This window comes from Schistocerca gregaria, chromosome 5 (assembly GCF_023897955.1).
Source record: "Schistocerca gregaria isolate iqSchGreg1 chromosome 5, iqSchGreg1.2, whole genome shotgun sequence".
In the NCBI taxonomy this organism is placed as follows: domain Eukaryota; kingdom Metazoa; phylum Arthropoda; class Insecta; order Orthoptera; family Acrididae; genus Schistocerca; species Schistocerca gregaria.
The window spans coordinates 454,183,589-454,209,386 of NC_064924.1; positions in this window are offsets into that span (position 1 = coordinate 454,183,589).

The following is a 25,798-nucleotide window of genomic DNA, read 5'->3' on the forward strand; positions in this document are numbered from 1 at the left end:
CTACTGCTGTGACTTTCCCATCATTGCACGGGGCCTAGGTGTTTGCATGTCACACTCACTTTTGAGGATCTCCCACTCAGCCTCAAGTTGAGTATTTTATTGTCATTCTTTTCGTACTGTGTCACAGTGGCGGGTGTCATCGGATTAGGATTTGGTGTTAGTGGTTTTGAGGAAGTAATTTACTCAGTGTTTCTACTATTGTAAGTTCTTGGTGGGTGTGAGATGAAAGCCTTTAGTCAAACTGAATTCTGAGTTCCTAGATCTCCTTAAAAATATGAATGTTTAATTTTAGATATCATTTTAATAGTGTCTTAGGATCCCTATGTTAAGAACAACACACACACCCATGCCCGAGGGAGGACTCGAACCTCCAGTGGGAGGGACTGTGCAGTCTGTGACATGACGCTTCAAACCGCAAGGCCACTGCGCACACAGCCTCCATTATCATCCATCACCTAACTGGCATCTTTTCATGGTTTGCCCCTCCCCACTCCCAGGCCCTTCTGATCAATAGTGCTCAGGCCTTTGTCTCTGGCCAGATTAGACAGTTTCACTTCCACAATACCATAAGAAATATTACCACCATGCAATATTATCCGAAGGCGTCCTTTGCAGAGAGGGCCAATCGTAATCTTAAGGAGTTCGTAATAATCCATCACGCTAAGTCTTCTGACAAATGGAACGGCACCCTCCCCGGCTCAACTTCGTGTTCAGTTCCGCCCAGCATGAGGTATCCTCGGCTGTTCTTGCCCACCTTATGTTAATGTATCCTCTTAATTCCCCCTTCTCCAGCTTGTGCAGCATTAATAACCTGTTACCCACATCTATCACTCCTAGCCTCCTCAAACATAATTGGCAGGGGGTAGGCAGAATATTAAATTCCCTCACTGCTGTAAGGCAAGATACTGCTATAGTGGCAGACGACCCTTGTGGTGCTGATGTTGGTAAGTTAACCTGCCACTTTTTCGGTCCGATTTCTATCATCAATGTTTTGAGGCCCATTAATTTGCTATAAAAAAGAGTTAACTACTGGGAAGACCTTCGGAGTTCACCTTAGTTAGGTGAAGCTTGTTAATTAGTGTACCCTCCATCTCGCTTGGGGGGCTCTTTCGGTTTGAGGCGAGGAAGGTTGAGCCATAGTGGCTTCTGAGAAGGTGTGCACACGATCCTACTGGTGCCACTTTTGCCCTTGTTCCATTCATTCTGGCTCACGATATATTTGCTTGGTTATGAGTTCCCTCTGGGTCAACGTGGTAGTGAGTGGTGTGTCAGATGTGGAGATGAACGGATGTGCCTGAGTACTTGGCGTCCTGGCGATTACAGCAAGTTAAAAACTTTGACCAATGGGCTACAGGAACTTGTCTTTACTTCCAGTGTTGACTGTTGCTACTGGCTAGTACAGCGAGCAAGGAGAGGCTCTCATTGCGTGCAGGTTGGTTATGAAGTGCATTTGTCAACTGTAGTGTGCTAAATACGCTGACATGTATTGGACAACTTGTTAGCAGCTACAGTCAGGAGAGCAGTATTATCTGGTACCTGCCTGGAGTCGTGAAGCTACTGGACTCCTTGGTATTTATTAGAAATTACATATGAAGACTGTTCAGAGAGTACTGTAATTAAATGTTGTTAATTCTGCCCCAGTGTGAGCTGCCCAGGAATCCGATTCCTTTATGGTTTCCAGTGACACCTTTTAGAGCTATGTGTGTCAATTTGGAATTTTCTGTAGGAGACAATAGTATTTTTTAATGTTAATCTTATACTTTAAGCTGTATTTTGTTATTACTGTGTATTTGATACTGCTGATTATAATTTTATGTTTGTTACAGACCTTATTGCCCATCCTAAGCCGAGTTATTGGATTTGGCCTATAGCTAAATTTGTGTGCACTCTGCCAAAATGTACACATGTGTGAGTCACATGTGTGTGTGTGTGCATGCTTGTATTTTCACACACACTCTCTCTCTGTGCTGAGGAGCCCTTCGGGTTACAGGTATATATTTTAACTGGCCACTTGACATTTGCTGTGTATCCAGATCAGAGTGTCTATTAGTCCCTAAAAGGCCACAGTAAAGGTATACCTTCACTTCTTTAATCTTGTTTGGTTATTATGTGGTTATTCTTTAAATTTCTGTGTGGATTGATAATTGTTATTAGTAGGACGGTGAAGTAGCAATTTCTATGAGTGGACCACTCGGATATGGAAGTTTTAATAGTTGGTTTCCTTGAAAACAGGCTTTAATTGCCCATTTAAGTATTTCTGTACATATTAATTTCTATCAGACTTCTTTGCTGTTTGTTAATTGTTGTATGTTGACACCTTGTATTGGCAGCAGTTGATGCATAAATGTTTTGCTGATTTATGGTAGGGACACGTTTTCCTTCTGCTTCAGCAACTTTTGCAGCATTGCTCGAGGTCTAGGTGCTGCAGGTATCATGCACTTTGTGAACCTTCTGTTCCAGCCTCAACTTGAGTAGTTTATTGTCATTCTTTTTGTATCAAGCCACAGTGCAGGAGAGGGGGGGGGGAGCTGGTTAAGACTTGGCCTTAGTGATTTTAGGGAAGTAATGTACTCAGTGTTTCTATTATTGTAAGGTCCTTGTTGGTGTGTGATGAAAGCCTTTAGGCAAACTGAGCACTCAGTTTCTGGATTTCCTAAAAAGTATAAAGGTTTAATACTCATTGTCATATTAATAGTGTCTCTGTGGCACTTGTAGTTTATTTAAGTACTTAGCTTACTTTATGATAACAGCCTTGTGGCTACCCAGTGAAATATTACTGTTTGTTTAGGATTTTTCTGATCGGTAGCATCTGGCCAGCTTCGCATATCTTGTCTGCGTGGGAGCAGAATAAAACTGTCTTATGACACCAAAATGTCGTCATTTGCCTTATATTCCATAGTATTGTTAGTGAAAGGAAAATTTAGCATGATATATGAAGCCATTTAACATGATTGCTTAGCTCCTAGTGGTGAGGTGGTTAATGGACTTTAGTTACCAACATGTCTAAGTTCTTGCCTTACAGTAGGCCTGAATCTCACTGTTGCAGTGGAGATGTACGCATTTTAATGTGTTTTATTTTACATTTCTTGAAATTACATGTAAGTCCTTGTGGGATTAGCCAACAGTTGTGTTGATAGTCGCATGGACAGAGTGGTGCCACAGGTTTATTTAATCAGCTAGTTGTTTGTAGTCAGGCCACCATTGTATCACACAGTTGACATATTCTTTGAGTACCTGTAATGCAATTGTCATTAAGCATTGTCATATTAATTTGAAAACCTTAACTATTTGTGTGAATTTGGCAAGAATCTTGGTAACTGTTAGCTGGCTTATGACAGAACTGTTATTAATAAATAAATATTTGTTTGTGCATGGGTAATGACTAATTAAGTGGGGCTAACCTTCCAGGTGTCTTTCGTAAATTAATAACTTTCCTTGTCCTAGGTCTCACAAAAGGATGAAAAAAGCTTTAAGAATTGTTCATTGGCACAATGATGTAATAAGTATTTGAAATGATTACACAAAAAAGCAACTGATTAGTGTTATAATTAATCTCCCTTATGTTTATTATATAATATTTTAATGACATTTCTACACAATGAAGAAGATGAATGATCTACTGATCATGTATCAATTCATTCTTCCTGAAAAATACCTTTATAATTTGTTTTTACAAATTGAAGATACTGGTAAATTAAACATATCACACAATTTACTTCACATGTTGATAATATGTCATAAGGTCTTGTTTATTGTATAAAAGATTCTGATAAATGTTGATAGTTAATAATGGTATTCCACTTGATATTATTATTAAATTCTGTCATGAAATCTTTAAACAGATTCAGATTAATTGATAAGTATTACCAATCTAATTTAGTTTGAAATTATCTCATAAATTCTTCTTTAGTTCTTGATCAACTGATGATTATTTCCAGTTAATTTATCTTGGAATTCTTGTACAAAGCCTTCAAATAAAATGTAACCATATGATACATAATTCCAATCTAATTTGATTTGAAATTCTCTCATAAAAACTTCAGATATTTGATATTCATGACCAATTTCATTTGTCTTGAAATTTTGTTATGACATTTTTAGCTAACTTTCATTGTGATATTTTATTCCAGTTAAACTTATGTTGAAATTCTCAAATACAATCTACTGATATATTTTGTTTATTTGATGCAATATCCCAATTAATTTTATCTTGAAATTCTCTTGTAATACCTATAGATAATATTTCTTTATTTGATGTGACATCAATTTTTATTTGTCTTGTAATTCTTGGAGGAAATTTTTGTTCAGGTTTCGATACAATATTAGAATTTAATGTAATCTGTCCTGTAAATGTTTCATACAATCTTTTTATAATTTCGTGTATCTGATAGAGTATACCAATTAATTTTATCTTGACCTTCCGTATTTAAATCTTGAGATAGGTTCTCTTGCAGTAATAATATATCTTCTCAAGCTAAATTATCTCTAAATTCTTTTATATAATCTTCAGTTAATGCAAAATTTTTTGATGCATTTTGCTGTTCTGTATCATTACATAGATTATTGCTTTTAATTTTCTTAACAATATTATTTCTATATATTGCAGTTGTTGTTGAATACAGTTTATACCGGGAGGTCCATTGATTGTGACTGGGCCAAATATCTCACGAAATAAGCATCAAACAAAGAAACAACAAAGGATGAAACTCGTCTAGCTTGAAGGGGGGAAGCTAGATGGCACTATGGCTGGCCCACTAGGTAGCGCTGCCATAGGTCAAATGGATATCAACTGCGTTTTTTAAAATAGTAACCCCCATTTTTATTACATAATCGCGTAGTACGTAAATAAATATGAATGTTTTAGTTGGACCACTTTTTTCGCTTTGTGATAGATGGCGCTGTAATAGTCACAAATGTATAAGTGCTTGGTGCCACGTAACATTCCGTCAGTGTGGACGGTATTTGCTTCGTCATACATTACCTGTGATAAAATGTACCGTTTGTTCATTGCAAGAAAGGTCGATATCGTGATGATATATGGCTGTTGTGATCACAATGCTCAAAAGGTGTGTGCTATGAATGCTGCTCGGTATCCTTGGACGACATCATCCAAGTGTCCAGACCGTTCACCTGGTAGTTACGTTATTAAGGAAACAGGAAGTCTTCAGCCACATGTGAAACGTCAACCACCACCTGCAACAAATGATGCTGTTCAAGTAGGTGTTTTAGCTGCTGTCACTGCGAATCCGCGCATCAGTAGCAGACAAACTGCGCGAGAATCAGAAATCTCAAAAACATCGGTGTTGAGAGTGCTACATCAACATTTATTACACACATACCATATTTCTATGCACCAGGAATTGCAAGGCGACGACTTTAAACATTGTGTACAGTGCTGCCAATGGGCACAAGAGAAATTACAGGACGATGACAGATTTTTTCACGCGATCTAATTAGCGACAAAGCGTCATTCGCCAACAGCTGTAATGTAAACCGGCATAATATGCACTATTGGGCAACAGAAAATCCACGATGGCTGCGACAAATGGAACATCAGCAACCTTGGAGGGGTTAATGTATGGTGTGGCGTTATGGATGGAAGGATAATTGGACCCCAATTTTTCGATGGCAGTCTAAATTATGCAGTGTATGCTGATTTCCTATGTAATGTTCAACCGATGTTATTACAAGATGTTTCACTGCATGACAGAATGGCGATGTACTTCCAACATGATGGATGTCCAGCACATAGCTCACATGCAGTTGAAGCGGTATTGAATAGCACATTTCATGACAGGTGGATTGGTCGTGCAAATGGTTCAAATGGCTCTGAGCAGTATGGGTCATTAACATCTTAGGTCATCAGTCCCCTAGAGCTTAGAACTACTTGAACCTAACTAACCTAAGGACATCACACACATCCATGCCCAATGCATGACTACCGCAGCTGGCGGATTGGTCGTCGAAGCACCATATCGTGGCCTGCACATTCACTGGATCTGACACGTCCGGATTTCTTTCTGTCGGGAAAGTTGAAGGATATTTTCTATCGTGATCCACTGAAAACGCCTGACAACAGGCGTCAGTGCATTGTCAATACATGTGTGAACATTATGGAAGGCGAACTAATTGCTGCTGAGAGCAATGTCGTAACACATATTGCCAAATGAATTGAAGTTGACAGACATCATTTTGAGCTTTTATTGCATTAACGTGGTATTTACAGGTAATCAAGCTGCAACAGTTCACAAAGGTACATGTATCACATTTGAACTACCGAAATAAAATGTTCAAACGAACGAATGTTCTGTATTTTAATTTTAAAAACCTACCTGTTACCAGCTGTTTGTCTAAAATTGTAATCCATGTGTTTGTGATAATTACAGTGCCATCTATCACAAAGCGAAAAAAGTGGTCCAACTAAAACATTCATATTTCTTTACATACTACACGAATATGTAATAAAAAATGGGGGTTCATATTTTTTTTAAATGCAGTTGATATCGGTTTGCTCTATGGCAGCGCCATCTAGCGGGCCAACCATAGCGTCATCTGGTTTCCTCATTCTAGCTAGACAAGTGTTGCTCCCTGCAGCTTTTTCATTTGATGCTAATTTCGTGAGATATTTGGCCCAGTCACTATCAATGGAGCACGCTGTATAATTCCTCAAGACAAATTTTCAAAATTATAATTAATCAGAGCAGTAAGTTTCTTTTTTTAGTTTAGAATATCCTTTAATTCCTTTAATTTGTTTTAGCTCTTAGTTCCTTTATATAATAAATCATCACATAATTGTTGTCAATTTTCTTGAAGGTAAGATCAATAAGTTATTGTTTTTTACGTTTACAATAATCTATTATTCATAATTGTTTTGCTCTAGCTCTTTATTTACAAGTAGTATTTTTATTAGAAAAATATAATACTGACTATTTTCAGAAAAGAGCTATTTTAGCCTTTCTGGGTGTAATTCCAGTGGATCAAGAATTTGACAACCTGCAAAAGCACTCACTTTATTAACCATAAAAGACAGTAAAGAAATATTTGGGACAGAGAGGAATGCATATTTCAGCTTGTTTTCTAAAGCACACATAAACAATAAATATTTCTTCTTCATTTAGATTACATAAAGAATTCACATTCTCACCAGTTCAATGATCTATGAATTTGGATACATCATCATCATTAGGGTACCACAAAGATACAAAATATGGAAGTGCTAATTTTCTCATTTTTATTGCATGGAACCTTTACATATATAACATTTTTATATGTAAAAATGTCTTTCCTGATAGACCTGGAAATTTGCCAGGTCTAACCTGTAATGAAAAAACAACCACAGAAGTTGGATGATTCACCCTCCTCACAATGTAACATTATTCTTATTTTCATAACTATTATCTGAATTATCAAATTCCAACCATTTGACGAACATTTTATCTCCTTCCTTCTTAAAACTCTGTCAAAAAGATATACCTCTGGATATTTTGTCTTGTGTAATTTTACTCTCGAATTTTCCTGTTTATTTATTTCTCCATCCAAAGCCTTCAATTAATATGTTTTGGATAAGAGAAATGACACCTTCAAGTCCATAAATTTCTGTTGACCAGTTAGCTGTACAATCCTTTTCAAATTTTCCTGTTTATTTATTTCTCCATCCAAAGCCTTCAATTAATATGTTTTGGATAAGAGAAATGACACCTTCAAGTCCATAAATTTCTGTTGACCAGTTAGCTGTACAATCCTTTTCAAAAATTCCTGTAAGATACTAATTTCTATTTTATCATCAACTTTATATTCATGCTTATTATTAGATACAAAGATGGTTGGCTTACAATTTTTACATTATCATTGTTGTGTGCTTTGTATTATTGTATTCATTGATCACTTTCTCAACTAGTTCAATCAATTTAAAATTATCTCGAAGAGATAATTTCTTTCAACTTCTTTTATTAAGTATTCTCTTAAATCTTTCTACAACAATTGCTTTAAATTCAGCAAAAGTTGAAATATCATTAATCTTATATTTTAAGAATAGTTCTTGAATATCTTTATTATAGAATCCTTTACCATTATGTGTTTGTAAACTTCTTGGAGTTCTCTCCGTAAGTATTTTTTCTAAAGTATCAACTACATTTTATTAGCCCTGTTATTAACTGGAATAGAACAAACATATTTTGAAAAAACTATGATTACAGTTAATAAATATTTATGTCCTTTATTTGTTTTTGAAATACTTCTTTTAAATTTTTTCACACTGATTTTTGTAATCCATTAACAAATTCTTCATGCATTTTCAGACCATCACCTAGAAAAAAATTTTAACGAATTTACTCTTTTCAGTTTTACATATCATACAAATTCCTCCAATTCTTTGTCTTCAATTTTTGTAAGCATAAGTTCTTGAAAAGCTTTAGTGTAGAATTCTTTACCACTATATGTTTGTAAATTTCTTGTATTTCTTCCTCTAAACATTTTTTCAAAAACATCAGTTACATTTTGGATGATGTGCTTCAGTGATTTTTTTAAACATCATGTACCAGATATGGTTATTCATTTATATAGATTGAAATATTTATAAGCTTAATATAATGAACCAGATAAAATTATTTTACATCTATATATAAGGTTTTCATTGCATCTTTTTTCAATCTTGCAGTTAGAAAACTCGGTTTATTTAGTATTATTGAGTGACTTCTATTATTTTTTTGTTATTGCTTATCACCACTGACATCAGAATAAAAATTATAAAGTTTTAATTCTCTCTCTACATCTACTCCAAAAATATAATTTTTTTCAGTATGAAAACATACTGAAATCCACATTTGTGTACTACATTTCCAAAGTTAGATGTCAATTCAGTACTTGATAAACATATACCATTCTTTCCAGTACACTAAGTTTATGTAAAGTGTAATTAAGAATTGTGTTGATGTTACATATCTTTTTATGATAGTCTTATGTATCACTACCACAAATTGTATTTCTTTTATTGAATTGTGTTGCAATATTTTCCCATTCAGCTTTTGTAACAAGATTTTTTTTGTTTTTCTTTGTCAACATAGTTACTGACCTGTGTTAAAATACTTTCATACTTTGGCTTTGAAAAAAGATTAGCCAACTCATTTTCTAAATATTGTTTGGTAACTGCATCACAACCATGCAGTCTTCTTGATTTAGAATTGCTTAATTACACTCTCTCTGTTTCCATCTACTATTGATTTTAACTGTGTACACATATTACAAACATCATTTGACTTGTTGTTGAATTTTTAATTAAATTATTAGTTTTTGAATTTATTTCTTCTGTAATATTTGATTGAAAATATTTGGTTCTTGTTTCCAATTATTTAATATTTTTCTAAGTTTATTTGCTCATTGGTATTACAGCTATCTTTCGGCTGTGCCTTAGTTCAAAAATTGTTCATTTTCTAGTTTCAAAATACCATTAAACCTATAGTTATCCAGTTATAGTTTTAAAACAAATATACATATATGGCCATAAATTACTTCATTAAAATATTGTTATTCATTATCTACTATATTACAGATCACTTGAGCCAAAATATTTAACCACTTCTTTAGGAATATTTCCTCCAAATAAATCCAAAACAAATTTTCGATCTTTTTCTTTTAACAAATCCGATATGAATGAGCCTGTAATTCATCAGTCACAAAGTACCTTGAAAGTATTTGATTTTTAATGTTTAGTATGTTTTCTATTACAAAATGAGTTAAAGCATTTGGATAGATATGGATTTCTTATTGCAAGTTTTTTACACCAGTGCAAACTTTCTTCTCCATTTGTAAATTATGAATGTTTGGTCTTCTAATTCTGCACCACCTTCTTTCTTGTCCAATACTGCTTTTGCAATGCCAGCTGCTCCATCAGCTAGTGAATCAATACTAGCTAAATATGATAATACTGCCAATAAAGGGCGATATCCTCCTTGATATTATGTTAGTCCTGAACCTTCTTTGTATTGTGTTAGGTATTTGATAATTTTTTCACAACAGGCATAACTAATGTTATGAGTAAATTACCACCAGTTTTTTATCCCTCTTTCTTTTTTGTGCATCAGTTCAAAAATTGTCAGTACTATGTAACTGATCATTATTGAGTTTAATCTTAACTCATGTTAGTTTAATTTTGCCACTAGGTAGTAAAGTATAATCAATACTGAAGTTATTCATTTGTATAAATAAAATGTTTTATAAGGATTAATATATTTTTAGTTCCCAACTATTATCATCAGTATCTAAACCCATACTCCGCTTTATCTTTCTATACATCAATCCTATAAGTGCAGTTGCTGCTAATTTTTCTCCAATTGAAGCATCAGAAATGTACATTCTTTCTTTTGTAGATAGTTGAAGTTCTTTATCTGCTTTGTGTTTTTATTTTCTAAATCTTTATTACCTCTATAAGAAATAGCATATTTTTTCCAAGCTTCACCTAGTTGATTTCTTCATTGATTCCTTCTACCTAATCCTCTCTTCTATTTTTGTTCCTAGACCATAATAATCACAATGAGGAACAAACATTTCCCATATTTTTCATTTTTGCAAAACTCATTTGGAAAGTTATCCAAAACTCTAATCAAATATCTTTTGGGTTGTTGATAATAAAATCAATAAATGTATCTGCTAACATCTATGTTATAAATTATGTCCATATAGACAGTTTTGTTAAAGCATCACATACCTGCAATGCCACCAGGTGGCATCCAACATAGTGTTGGGCAGCTGTCACCATGTTTTGTCTTATCAGTGTATCAAACAAATAATTGAGAACGTTGCTCTGACATGAAGAGATTGGCGCAGGAGACGAATTCATGGTGGGCTGTGTCAATTAGGAAGAAGACTACCAACTGCTGTCACCTCAAAAAAAGATATGCTGACAAATATGGTATCAATTGATATGGAATTGCACTGTTCCTTGAAACATTGAATTGGAGTTGGTTTGATATCCTTTTGAAATTGGTACATATTATTTCATAAAGAAAAATCATGTACTTAATACTGTTTGATCTTGAAGAATTCTGAGTTTTGGAATCCCTCAGTACCCATGTGATAAGTGAAACAGAGAAATGGATGATTGTCGGTAGATATTGTGCAATGACTTAAGTCCTCACTGCACTGGGTGATAAGATAGCTTTAGATCATTTGGTCTGTAGTATCTCACTTAGCAAATCTTGTTAGTGATGCTGCAATATGAATTGAATTTTTTCTGCAAGGTTTCTAACTTTTGTTCGTTTCGAGGCATTTATATAAAATCTAACCTTGAAAAATACGACAGTGATTTGAATATCTGATGAACTTGTCTCTCAAGAGTCGTGCGTTAGTTTAGGGTAAGCAGAGTCAGTTATCAAATGGCTAGTCTCAAGACAAAATTAGGTGTTGTTGATGTTGGTGCATAACTTCCCTCAGATAGCTTTAGACATAATTTAATAAGTTGGTTATTAAGGCTGTTTTCCATCTGCCTCAGGCTGTTTCCCCTTATTCCGCCTCAGTTACACTATGTCGGTGGTTGCTGCACAAACACTCTCTCCACGTACGCGTACACCATAATTACTCCACCAAGCAAACATTGGGCTTACACTCATCTGGAATGAGACGTCCCTGGGGGAGGGGGGGTCCACTGGGGACCGAACCACACAATAACCCTGGGTTGGGTGTGGGACAGTGTTGGGGTCGTGTACCACTGAAGGCTACGTCAGGGACGAAGCCTCTCCGTCATTTCCAGGTTCCCAGTTCAATACATACATATATACGTATTGATTATAATCAACGATCCGGGAAGATTAGGAAGGAAAATTAGAGTTCAACGTCCTGAAAACGGCACGCTCGTTAGAGACGAAGCACAAGTTCATGTTATAAAGGATGGGTAAGGAAATTGGGCGTGGCCTTTTCAAAGGAACCGCCTCGAAATTTTTCTGGAGCAGTTTAGGGGAATCACGGAAAATCTAAATCTGGATGACTGGTCGAGGGCTTAAACCGTCGTCCTCCCGAAAGTGAGTCGACTATGCTAACCCTTTTGCCACTTCGCTCAGTTAACGATCCAGCCATATGCTGCCTTTTAATTATGCGATAGTCATAAAGTTCCAATTATCATCTTGAAATTCTAGCGCCATAATATCGCAGTACGCCGTTAAAGGAGCTGAATCAAAATAGTGTCTCTCATTCAGAGAGTGGAGTATCATGCGGTAATTTATAATCTATCTTTACAGGGGAACAATAGTGCAACATTCCAAGCGTAGTTCTTTCACGTGGTTCGTTTGCACAAACTCTTCCAGTGTGGTCAAACAAGCCTGAATGACAAAGAACAAAGTGGCAGACTGTCTCTCTGTGAAGAATCGCGACTAAAAAGAGAAGGAGAGGCCCTGCTGCTCAAAGACGGGTGCATTGCATACCATGGCATAGAAAAAAATAAAAATCAGTCATGGATGATTTACTTATATTTTATGTTGTTCTGAACTATTTAATTATTTTCTATTTGCACATGAATGGAAATAATATATAGCACATAATATTTCAACATAATTTCAAATGTGTTAGTATAACTAAGCATTATGGTGTTTAAGAGTCTACCTGAGGAGACGCAGTGAGCACACTGCTGGCTGGAGTGCATTGGACTGGGGCGCAGCCAGCCTGTGTAGTGAAGTGATGGAGGTGGACTGTCGAACAGCGAGGGCAGAGCCGAGCTACAGGCAACGAGTGCGTGCTGTCTGCCTGCCATCTTCTGGCTACCCTGTATGGAGTACAGCATCCGCATAGGTGCGATGCCTGTCATGTTCCAAGAAAAGTGGATGTGAAAGTGACGAGATCATGTCTGCATCCTGTTCAGCTGTTGCAAGAGGACATGTTGCAGCCACATCAGCAATTACTAGGTGAAGTTGCTTGTCCTAGTTCATTGTGTATTCTATTGTGGTAGAGGATGTTTACACTAGTTTCCTCGTTACTGTTCCGTTGCTACAGCAGTGTGACGCATACTTAAAGTGTGGTTCGTCAGTGTTCGGGTGACATTGTTTTGTAGTCAGTATCGTTCAATAGTTATTGAGCGACATTGTGTGGCAGACAGTGTGGTTGATCAGGGTATGGCTGAAGTTTTAATTTGTCATTGTGGTTTATTCCTTTCAACCGTGTCTATTCTGTCATGTTTGTGGCATGCTAGTGTATATGTCTCTAGTAGAAGTGAGCGCTCTGTTTTTGATGCCAATATTCTTCCTCATTCGTCCAATGTGTAAAATTAATTGTAAGTTTCGCTTTTATTGAATACATACCTAGCAGCTGCCTGTCTTTTAAGTAATATAAAGCAGTCTCAAGTTCGACTGGAAGTACAGTTTATGTAGGTTGCCACCATATGCTTGCTTTCAAGTGTTTACTGTTCTTATAGAGCCGGGATTGTATGACAGGCGGTGGAATTTTGGAAGAGCTGTTGATGCGAGGTTTTCACCATTTAACTGTATTAAGCTTTAGTGCATTAGAGATCAGAGGCTACGTGAAGGGCTTAATATATGGCATGTCAACTGATATATGTTTGTTACAAACGGGTTTTAGAGTTGTGTGTGGATGTGTGACCTTAAAAGAATTAGAGAACTTACGTGTAAATGCTTTTAGCGGCTTGCAAGCAAAAAGATTTTTTTTTAAAATATGGCAAGTGTGATGAAATGTACGTGGATATTAAACTTTGTTATCATCAATGACTGTGTGATTGCTCCTACGATGACGTGTAATATACTGATTGTCTGTTTATCAGTAAATGATGACTTCAAATTTATGTCCACTAAAACCACCGGCATGCTCTACTCCCCATACCCAGGCTCCTACAGTATCAGTTTTATTGCAGCATTAGGAGTGTTACTTGTTACGGAATGTGGCTATTTGCTTCTCTGTTTCTATTGTGGTCGAGTCATGGCTTTCTTGTCTGAAGTGTTCTCCAAATTTTGAATGGCTGGCGCCATATTTCGACGCTCTTTTATGTTCCACATACATTATTTGAAATTTCGGGTCGCTCCTGTGTGTATAGCATCACAAATGTTGCACAGAAGTTGGTTAATACCAGAATTGTAATATATGTCAGTGTCACCCTCTCTATTTAAATATTATTATATTGAGTTATTGCTTTAGTAAGCTATTTTTATTCCTTATTTATTAAGGATGTTAGCAGTTCTATGTCCCAGTTTGTTTCCATGTGTCAATGTGTACCATATTTTCCGAGTTTCAGTGTTGTGTCTTTGTTGTGTGTTAGTGGTATTGGTGTGTGCGCTTGTGATGAGTATCGTAGATAATACGTTAAAGTATGAGAACTGTTCATGATCCTAGCAAACAGAATTGTAAGTGCAATCACAATATTACAGTGATAACTAAAGAAGCTTCAAAATAAAATATAATGATTATGGTCTAGATAAAATTTTTATTACAGTCGCAAAAGACTGTATTAACCTGTATAGCTACATAACTGCAATTGCGAAAAAAGAGGCAGAAAAACAAACATAGAAGCCAAAATGTACAGGGAATCTATTATTACAGTTCTAGTTTCAGTACGCTGTAGAAAGAGAGCCACTGCTCAGAATGACGACAAATTTGAACAGCCTATTTTTGGCACCGGGAGAAACATCGTGGGAAAAAGATGACAGGCAGATAGCCCTGTAAGCATCTTGACGCAAATAACGTCTGGTGCAAATGACAGATGAATCGCAATATGACGACTATCGTTTGGGTTGTAGATTACACCATCAGTAATGGTCAGTGTGCATGACTGCATAAGATCAGCGGTCGACAGTTGTGGCACTGCTAGTCAGGTAAGGTCGTATTACATCGGATAAGGAAAATCGGCTTTTAATCGTCCTGCGGCCATAAACAACATAAAAAGCAAAATTACATCGGTTTTTAACTGCCCTGGTGCCAAAAACCGCATAAAAACAAGAAGCAACCGTTTTACAGCTAAACCGAGAAACAGCATATTGCACAACAGGTTGGAGTGTCTCGAGGGTCACGTTCAGAACGCGTTACGCAATACGTGCCTTCAGTTCAGCTTCGTTCGTGATTAGAGCACTGAACAGCACATCTTTCAGATAACCTCTCAGCCAGAACTCACACACATTCACATGAGGTGATTGGACGGCCAGGCTGTAAGGAAATGACTGCTGATAATTTTAACAATTCCGAAATGCCTCTGTAGCAGCCGGTTCACTGCTGTGGAATGTGCAGAGGAGCGACGTATTTTATAAAAGTGATCCTACCAACACATCCACGGTGCTGAATGTTGGAATTACTTTGGTGCACAGAAGACTCTCATAGAGTTTATCAGGGACGGCACAGGTAACAGGAGACCCAAGACTCAAGTCCTCGAAAAAATACAGTGTTACGATAAACGATTTTTCAGCTCGCACCACACAGTCAGCTTTGCAAAATGGAGTGGTATCGGTTGATGAGCATACAGGTTTTCCGTTGTCCATATTCTGCAATTCTGCTTGTTGCCATGTCCTTCGAGATGGAAATGGGCTTCGTCTATCCAGAGACTGATACATGGCCATTTATTTTCCAGTTCCATGCAAACAAGAAATTCCAGAGTGAACGTTTGTCTTGCTGGCAGGTAAGCGGGAAGCAACTCCTGAATATGGTTGATTTTCTGTGGATGGCAATGTTGCGTGTTTCGTAGGCTTTTACGCACAGTGTTCTCTGGCATGTCAAATTCCCTGTGCACTGCATGTTTGCACACCAACACTCGACCCGTCCTGCAATGCTTTGGCCACATCCGTGGCAGAAGATGTAGGATCATCTCCTTCTCTCCCTCTAGCGCAGTCCACTTCAAAAGAACCTGTATTTTCGAATTCTGTGATCATTTTCTCCAGACTCTTAGCAGACATCGGACCAACGCCTCCATTCATACACTTGAGTGTCTGGAACTTCTGCAGGGATACTGGCACAAGGTCATCGTTCTCGTAAAAGAGCTTTACCACTACTGTGCGATGCTTCACGGTACTGGGCGTCTCGGATGGAAAGTGAGAAATAATTTTGTGCATATTCTGACGCTAACAGCGCCATCTATTGGTCAAATTTCCGTAATTTTTCGTTCCATGACATTTCCCTGAGTCAATAATATTCTGAACAGTGATTCTCTTCCCACAGCGCTGAAATATAGATTGTACACGGTAGGTAGACAAACGACATGTATTGCTTCAAAACATACTGTGTGACTATGGCACAGCACCACTGAAAACTTTTTACCAACCTACCTAGCGAGACATTTCACCAAATATTTAAATATCAACGGCTAGAGATAAAACTGCATAAGACCATAAAATGTATTAAGTTCAATAAGAAATGTGGATCTCATAATGTGGTGCCAAACTATATTCAGTTAAGAACATAATCCAAAATGGTGCCTGCAGGGCAGGCTATTAAAGTGAGCAATGTGCGTGACCCAATAGTCAGATAAAAGAAAGTTACAAACATAGGAAGTCATTTATACGTCTGCATTTTAATGTGTAAGATCTTCTAGGGCCTACCACTCTCATAGTTGCGTCTTGAAGGCATGTGTTCATCTTGTGTTTATTTGCTTTCTACATCTACATCTACATCTAAATTCATACTCCGCAAGCCACCTGACGGTGTGTGGCTTTCGGATAATTTTCCCAGGTATGATGTGCTTGTACGATAATGTAATGCATTCCCACAATATTTTAATTTTGTATCATTTGTATCATGTTAAGCATATGTGTTGAACTGTTTATAAGTAATTCTGCACCGTACACCGCAAAACGATGTTAATGGTGTAAAATGTAAATGGATCTCTCGTAATTGTATCTCATCTTACATCTAATATTTTTTTTTCTTTTTGGACTACTATTTCCATGTTTTGCTTTTAGCTTTGTACTCGCTTATGGAGTGAAATAATATTGCCATCCTTCACAGTACACAGCAAAATAAGTCAACAGTCTTAGATTTAAGTGCGTATCTCGTAATGTTATACCAGCTATCTTCCAATATTTTTTAACTTTTTTAATTTTCAGTTTTCCCTCTTTTTGTCGTACTATTGACATATTCTTGCTTTTACCATTGTACTCGATAATGGCATGAAAACCGAAGTATAGATTGTACACAGGAAATAAACAGAAATAAAAAGTCAAATGAAGTCTATTCCTTCAATAAATAAACAAACAGTACACAAAACATTTGATCATAGAATCTGATAACATACTGTCTCAGGAACAGATAGGTTCTATGCATAAAAGTTTAACAAGACGATTAATAGTCAAAGAAATTAAAAATATGATAGATACAATACATGAAGACAACAAAACAAGAGATATCACCACAGAATCTAACATTTTGAGAACCCTTACAGATAATCTTCACAGAGGAAACGTAACGATATCTAAAGTGGACATGAGCAGTTCATTGGTTGTCTTGGATGAAGATCACAGTAATAAGAATTAATTGTACAGAATAAAATCATGCAACTAAATGACATCCACAAAACAGATTTCACCTGAAAATGCAAAATGTAATAGACTATAGAGTACCCACTCGATGATCCACAAAAACTTGTATGACATGGATGAAACGAAATTGTCCAAAGCGTCAGAACCAAGAAAAAATTCGCGAAGTAAGTAAACCTGTGAGGTCAATCATAATTTGGGGGAAAGTGCCTTCATAGATTCTCATTAGATATATGTTAATAACACTCAAACAGCAGCATAAAATACAAAACGATAAAACAGTGAAAAACACAGAAAAACTAATAACCACATCAAAGGCATATATAGTCCAGAAATATGCAGGTGGTACTTAAATAGTGGCCTACCTTACCTCGGAGCAGCCGGCCGTGGTGGCCGTGTGGTTCTAGGCGCTTCAGTCCGGAACCGCGGGACTGCTAGAGTCGCTGGTTCGAATCCTGCCTCGAGCATGGATGTGTGTGATATCCGTAGGTTAGTTAGGTTTAAGTAGTTCTAAGTTCTAGGGGACTGATGACCTCAGATGTTAAGTCCCATAGTGCTCAAAACCATTTGAACCATTTTTTTTTTTTTTTACCTCCGAGCAAATGGACTCGCCCGTCCTACGTCACCGGCGTGCGCACAACCGAGGGAAACACAGTCACTTGTGAGCGAGCGGTCGAACGTAACGGTGTCACTATGTTTTCGAAACAGATACAACAGAGTTGGATCAAGCTTGAATGTGCCAGAGGTCGTACAGAACGACAGTGTCATCAAGGTCTTCAAGAGAAGTGCGGGAAATCGGCATTGCCGTACAGAACAGTGGGACGTTAGGTAAAAGCCTTCAACGAAGCTCGGCAAGCTGTGGCAGACATGCATCGCGCAGGTCATCTTAGCGTCTCTGAGAAGAAATGCATGCTGTTGTCACGTTAGTGGACAGTGATCGACGCCATATGATTCGTGAGCCCGCCCACGAATGAAGGATGACCTGGTTATGCGTAAAATTGCAACACGATTAATTCTACATGACTTGACGGAAATGCAGAAATGGATGCGTTACGACGCTGCTCAGACGCACTTGGAGCGCTATGAGCGCGAAGGAGAGGCTTTCTTACGCCGCATCGTGGCACTGGATGAGACATGCGCCACATTGTACGAGCCAAAACTGAAACGCCAATCTACCAATGGCGTCATTATGGGTGGCTTCGAAAGTCGAAAGTGAGTCAGAGCCCCGGTATGGTAAAAGTTATGGTGATTCTTGTGTACGACTGTAATGGTATTATCCTAACTCATTAGGCTCCTCCATGACAGACCGTCAATGCCCAGTATTACTGTTCGTTTTTGGAGCATCACCTGCGACCAGCGTTGCGAAAGGGGCGGCGACAATTTCTGCGCAACCTACCCATCATTTTGCACGACATACAGCGCAATCTGTGGCTGCTCTGTTTGGTCGATGGGACTGGGAAGTACTGTAGCATCCACCATGCTCCCCAGACTTAAGTCCTTGTGACTTTGATTTGATTCCGAAGATGCAGGAACCACTTCGTGGCATTCTCTTCAGAACTGTTGCAGAGATTCGATAGGCAGTAGACCGCTCTATTCGCACCAACAGAACGGCTCTGTTAATGGTATACTAGGACTTCCACATCGCTGGCAACGGGTTCTACACAACGCTGGCGACAACTTTGAATTAAGTAACAGATGCAAACATGTAACTTTTTTTGTATCGGTTCTGAATAAATAGTTGTCGCTATTTAAGTTCCAACCCTCGTATCTATGATTGTCTCATCTTATATAGAAAACGTTCTCCACTATCTCAGTCAAAGAAACTGTCATGTTAACTGAACAAGACTTGGGTACTTACAGTAAGTTCCCACAAGAAATATCAAAGATAAGCACGTTTCTACACTTCAGCACTGACCAGGTATCTTCATGAATAAAATATAAGAAAGAATATTCTAGAAAACAGTACGAGCGAAATGTAATATACGGTATTGTTGGAGATACATGCCTGAAATCCTCTGCTTGGTAGACGAACCGGAAAATACAGACAACTACGCAAAAACATTAAGTTCGGTTTAGAGAAAAGCAAGCAGAGAAAATAAACTTTCTAGATTAATCAATCACAAAGGAAAATAACTAATACTCATATTCAGCGTTTACAGGAAGATCACAAAGACACAATATTTCCCCTGCCATCCAATCCCCCTCAGTCCGGGAAAGAAGCAGCTCTCAGATACATGTAGCACAGATTTAACGCAGCTGTCCTTGTCAGGCACAGATCATAACACCGTAATCCAGCAGACAAGCTGGTACACACTCACATATGGAAACAAACCGAAACACAGAACTGCTAACTTCGTTAAGAAACAACGAATGATAATAGTTTACCAAAGCAATCACTTAACACAAAAATTTTCAAAGGAGGATGACAATGATAAACATAAAAAGTCTTGCATTGAGCAACTTCATTGAAAAAGTTATGATGCTCGATACCTAGGACAGACCAGCAAAACATCTGTAATAAGGATAAAGAACATCAAAGGGAACGAAAATGTGGCACCAGCCGTTCAACATTTGCAGAACGCCTCCGGTAAGAAAACACCACGCTAGCACAATAGAAGCTAACGTGAAAGTACTCATATTCAGTAACGAAAAACGTCTCCAAGACTACAAGAAAACGACCACATTCAAAAAGCAGTCACAGAGAAGAAGCACTTAATAAACGATCAAATACATATTAGGAACCAAGAATTGTTTACTAGTGTAACTCGACAGATATCTGCACTTTGCTCGAATTGTCTTCGGCTTTGGTCTATAGCTTTAAATGCTCAGCAACGACTAAATGGTACCATATAATAACAGCGTTCCCCAGGCCGTTTCTCGCGGTCTGAAGATGTACCATAGCGCCAATTCATAGAACACTTTCAGCAGAATACAGGAATAACGTTTTTTCACAGCGAAATGTTTATCAGTAGACTGAACAGTTCAAAAGTTGTGAAACGAACGTAAAGAATAAGCTACCGCCAGAACTAATGCAAATACTGAACAAGTCTGTGCCTAAAATCAGAATAACAGTGACTGTTGATGATGTGGCAAGCAACATGCAGATTACACAGGTTCTGCATGTGAAATCGTGTATAACAAGCTCAACTTTAACGAAGTCTGTGCGATATGCGTTTCAAAACAACCCGGTGAATACCAGAAGTGTAACCGTGTGAAAATCTGTCAGGACCTACTGAACAGTCGTGCAGACGAAAGTGAAACGTTTCTAAAACGAATCTTCACAGGAGATATTCCACTTAAAGATGCTTCAAGAGGCTCTCGATTCAGCTCCGATGAGCAGGTGAACGAAGTGGTGCGTACAAGGCTTGCTGCACCACCGAAAACCTTTTTACAGTGGTAACATGTGCAATAGTTGACCAAGTGCATTGCAAAGCAGGGTGACTATCTTGAAAAATGACATCAATAATAACTGTGTTCTCTTGTTGTAATAAGTTATAAAATCCGATTCCAGACGCTTAATGATCTTACCTCATAAATAAGACGTATAACATCTCCTCTAGACGCCACAAATATAATAAACACATATACTGTGCAACGCATCCACACTAAATTATCCATGACTGTACGACAGTGAAGTAAGGCTTTACTCACACACACGCACACACACAAACACACACAGAGCAATAGTAGACACGCCTACAACCACCAAAACAAAGCAAAAAACGACTGTATTCCGCAACTCAGAAAAAAAAATGAAATGGTGAGATGGCAGTGGACCTACCCAACATAAAAACGTAGATATATTTCATGTCAGTGAAGGTGCTATTTTAAAAAATCTGACCCCTCTGTTTAGAAGATTGTTAATATTTCTTATTAGTAACAAGAAGGAAGGTAACAAATTTCCAAGAAAAACCATATTGTTACAGTGGCTACTAAAGATCTTTCAATAAAGTGAAATCTGAATGATTTAAATCAGACTTGTATTGCAGTCACCAAAAACGGTATTCATCTATGTGATCTGCATGGCTGCGACAGTGGAAAAAGAAGCAAAAGAAAAGAAGGAGGACTGCATATAACATCTAGCTTCATTGGTATCTGTAGAATGGGCATTCAATTTGTAGTACCTGCATTCAATTTAAAACATCTAAATATGTTAACATTATTATGACATGTTACGGGATTTATAATTCACATAGTTATCAAAACTAGGGTGTGTATAAACAATAATTAGTATTTTATAAAGTAATTATAATCCATTTATTATATGATCTGAATAGTTGATCTGTGGAATTACGTTTGTTTTTTCATGGGATGATTATGTATTTAAGATAAAATGGTCTTGTCAATTTTAATGCAGCTAATGAGGCTGAGAAAAAGTTGAGGCCAAATAGCCTGTTTGCTCGAACACACACTGTTGGGACGAGCACACTAGATGGTGATGCTATGCTGATGCTCATTTGATCACATGAGGTGCCTGATGTAAGTCTCTTGCCTTAGAGCTCGGGATTGAAACTTGATCCTACGTATAAGCTCATACTGAGAAAGACATGAGAAGAAGCTTAATAAATTTCAAGATATATGCAGAACAATTCTACGAACTTCTGAAGTAAAAACAAGAAAAACACAAATGAAATTCTATAAGTTTATGAATGTATCTACTCTTGTATATGGTTCCGAATTATGGGCAGAGACAAAAAAGGAAAAATCTCACATTACATGCAGCTGAGATGAAGTTCATGAGACATCTAAGGGGGCTGCAATAACATCGATAAAGAAGGAGTTAAACAACCGGATCAGATTAAAAAATCTTTTCAGTTAAGGACAAGATAAAAGAAAATACAATGACTTGGATCATGTTGATAGAATGATAGAAAATATATTGACAGAACAAAAAAAGACGCCTCGCGGGGTGTCCGTGCGGTTTGAGGCGCCATATCACGGTTTGCGTGGCCACTCCCGCCGGAGGTTCGAGTCCTCCCTCGGGCATGGGTGTGTATGTTGTTATTAGCATAAGTTAGTTTAAGTTTTGAAATCGGTTGGACGAAGAGGACGCAGCAAACATCGAGTGGAATTAACAACAGACTGCTGCAGCTTTAGTAACCTGTTTTCATCATGTTTCAGCTGTGTTCTTCACGGAGTATAAGTGTAGCACCTATTAATGAGTTACTTAATTTCATTCCCCCGATGTAACTATGTAATTTTTAATTTTTAGTAAAGTCTCCTCTCACAGCGTTTTCTGACCGAAGTGCTTGAAGAATAAGTGCAGTTTCATGTTCCTAGAGTCGTAGGAAGAAGTTTCAATTTCCATTTCCGGACGAGAGATGAGTTGTCCAATCGATTTGGGGTGTTCAGTCCACATGTGCAGGACATTAACATTTGAATGTTCTTGATTCGGACAGACTCTTGCTTCATGGTCAGTCTTGCTCAAAATACCATAACAGAGTGCTTGCTTTCTGTTTCCTTATATTATTCTTTATTCCTTGTGTTTTCGTAGACATTACGGTCTCTAGAAATGCATTTAATGCATGTGGCATGCAGAGTACGGAGATTCATTGTGAAAGCCCACGTGAGGCTTCAGTTCTGTTACGTAAATAGCGTTGAGTGCATAGTTTTGTATTCAATTACCGTAAGACTTGTGCTGTTTACCACCAAGACTGGCCTTTTCGCTACTTTATGTTTAGTCTGTGAATAGTATGGAATCTTGTTAACAAATTTTTGAATGTGTGCACATTAGAAAAAAATAATGGATTTCGATTCTGCTTTCACATTATCGTCTCAGTCCTCTGTCTTTCCCAATTTTGAAAGATTCTCGTTTTCTTATTGTGAAAAATTCCGATTTTATGTACACTCAAACATATGTTACATTCATTGTAAAAGTGTTTCCATTTTTTAGATAAGTACACTGCATATTTGTGGAGCCACCGCTAGCGATCACACTGGAAGACTGATCAAAATTATGAAACACTCATTATTTACTGCACATCCGCTTTGCAAACGAGTATGGCTCTGAGCACTATGGGACTAAACAGCTATGATCATCAGTCCCCTAGAACTTAGAACTACGTAAACCTAACTTACCTAAAGACATCAAGCAATACCCAGTCATCACGAGGCAGAGAAAATACCTAACCCCGCCGGTAATCGAACCCGGGAACCCGGGCGCGGAATGCGAGAACGCTGCCGCACGACCACGAGCTGCAGACTGCAAAGGAGTATCATTACAAGGTCTCTCATGTACAAGATTTAATGAAGGGCAATAAATAAAAAAAGAGTCAGATCGAGAATATTTCACATTCAAAATTTGCAGGGAGCCATGATCGCTTTCAAAATATACATAAATTGTGGAACAAGATATGTATTACAGTTTAATGACAATGCTTCATAAGAAAGTGAACAGTCTCTTGCAGACAAATAAAGAGACCTTCCTTAGTCACCCAAATGAATCTCTCTGTACTACTATTTCTACGTGTCACATTATACGTCAACTGACCTAGATACAAACAGAGTGAAATATATTGATTGCAACGCTTTTTGTACGAGTTCAGAACTGAAATATCGTAACGATTGCAGAAATTAGACTGAAGGATCACAATTCGGAGCATAAGTCGCCGTCTACTGTGGAGTTTAAGTCTAACAAAGGAAAATCTTTGGAGTGAAGTAGCAAATTTCGTGGTGACAGTCAAGCGGTTATACAGGGTGTTACAAAAAGGTACGGCCAAACTTTCAGGAAACATTCCTCACACCCAAATAAAGAAAAGGTGTTATGTGGACATGTGTCCAGAAACGCTTAATTTCCATGTTACAGCTCATTTTAGTTTCTTCCACCTACGCTCAGTGGAGCACGTTATCATGATTTCATACGCGATACTCTATCATGCTGCTAGAACATATGCCTCTACAAGTACGACACAACATGTGGTTCATGCACGATGGAGCTCCTGCACATTTCAGTCGAAGTGTTCGTACGCTTCTCAACAACAGATTCGGTGACCGATTAATTGGTAGAGACGGACCAATTCCATGGCCTCCACGCTCTCCTGACCTCAACTCTCTTGACTTTCATTTATGGAGGCATTTAAAAGCTCTTGTCTACGCAACCCCGGTACCAAATGTAGAGACTCTTTGTGCTCGTATTGTGGACGGCTGTGATACAATACGCCATTCTCAGGGGCTGAGTCAGCGCATCAGCGATTCCATGCGACGGAGGATGGATGCATGTATTCTCGCTAACAGAGGACATTTTGAACATTTCCTGTAACAAAGTGTTTGAAGTCACGCTGGTGCGTTCTGTTGCTGTGTGTTTCCATTCCATGATTAATGTGATTTGAAGAGAAGTAATAAAATGAGCTCTAACATGGAAAGTAAGCGTTTGCGGACACATGTCCTCATAACATATTTTCTTTCTTTGTGTATGAGGAATATTTCCTGAAAATTTGGCCGTACCTTTTTGTAACACCCTGCATGTGGACTTAGCGGACTGATTTGTTCCCCGCATCATATCTCGATGGGAAGCATGGATTGTTTTGATTTGGTGGTGATCAACATGAATTATATAAGAAACTTCGTGGCAGATTAAAACTGTGTGCCGGACCAAGACTCGAACTCGGGACCTTTGCCATTGGCGGGCAAGTGCTCTACCAACTGAGCTACCCAAGCACTACTCACGTCCCGCCCTCACAGCTTTACTTCTGCCAGGTAAAGCACTTTCCCGCGAATGGCAGAGGTCCCGAGTTCGAGTCTTTGCCTGGCACACAGTTTTAATCTGCCAGGAAGTTTCATATCAGCGCACACTCCGCAGCAGAGTGGCTTGGTTCAAATGGCTCTGAGCACAATGGGACTTAACATCTATGGTCATCAGTCGCCTAGAACTTATAACTACTTAAACCTAACTAACCTAAGGACATCACACAACACCCAGTCATCACGAGGCAGAGAAAATCCCTGACCCCGCCGGGAATCGAACCCTGGAACCCCGCCGCGGGAAGCGAGAACGCTACCGCAAGACCACGAGCTCTGCAGAGTCAAAATCTCATTCTGTAAATTATATAAGTCTGCAGTATAAAAGCCTATCTGCGAATATTGGAGTTACGAATCATGTTGTGAGACTGTGGTCATACTCGTTTCAAAGTATGCTTGCAATAAAAAGGTACATTTTATAAACATATTTAATTGCATTATTTCAAATTAAATTTGCCTGGCTATCTATTCCATCATCATCTGTTGGGCTACTGCGTAGCAATAGTGCACTTGATAAAATCCGTATGAATGCAGAGTTTACCAGATAAAGACATTTCACGGAGCTAGAGAGCTTTGTAATGTGGAGAAGAGTCTTGACTGTCGCTGAAGATTGGCAG